The sequence below is a fragment of the Geospiza fortis genome, unplaced genomic scaffold (genome assembly GCF_000277835.1).
Source record: "Geospiza fortis unplaced genomic scaffold, GeoFor_1.0 scaffold361, whole genome shotgun sequence".
In the NCBI taxonomy this organism is placed as follows: domain Eukaryota; kingdom Metazoa; phylum Chordata; class Aves; order Passeriformes; family Thraupidae; genus Geospiza; species Geospiza fortis.
The window spans coordinates 2605094-2605950 of record NW_005054356.1 but is presented as its reverse complement, the minus strand read 5'-3'; positions in this window follow the sequence as shown (position 1 = coordinate 2605950).

Genomic DNA, 857 nt, shown 5'->3' with positions numbered 1-857 from the left:
TCATAAAAGTTGTCTGCGACACAGGATATTCAATCCAGCTCCTGAACACCAGAGTCAGCTGAGAGCTCAGCACAGCTCCTGTTCTGACTCTGATCAGAGCTGCAAACCCTCAGCTGCCCCTGAGCCCTGAGAAAAGCATCTTCTGCTCATTGAGGAAATCATTGCTGGCAGCTGAACCCTGCCCACTGAATCAGGGTTTGCAGCAGAACAAGCCCAGACTGTCTCACTTAACCACTATTGAATGCAAGGCAGCAGAGATAGATGGGCTTGGAGTTATCTCCTCCAGAAGCCTTTATTATTGTGGTAGAAATCCATTGAAGCACTGCACAAAAAGTAAAACACTCAGTGCTGCTGGAGAATTCATTTCTTACACAGCCCTGATGTTCCTCAGCATTGCTGTGCTTTAGGTATTCATTCTTCAAATGGTTCCATTATTTGGCTTTCTAGAAACGAGCCAGAGTTTATTTCTCTCCAAGAAATGAGGGATGAGGTGTCCTCAAAGAGATCTGTAGCTCGTGTTATCTCCTGTTCTGCCTGTAAATCTGGGTTGCACTCAGCAGTTCCACCCTGCCTCTGATCCCTGCAGCTGCTCCCTGGAATTATTTCCATTTTCGTGGTATTGAAGTTCTCTCCAGTGTCTTCCTTCAGTGCCCAGGGAGATTTATTAATGAAAATAAAGAAAAAAAAGTCAAAAATTGCACAAATTTCGTAGTGTTGGGTAACTGAGCTGAGTTGGTTAATTTGTACCAATAAGTGCTGAATGTTTATCATTATTTCAATATTGATTTTAAATATTTGTGGTTGTCTGAAAGTCCACGGGAAGGGAAGGGAAGGGAAGGGAAGGGAAGGGAAGGGAA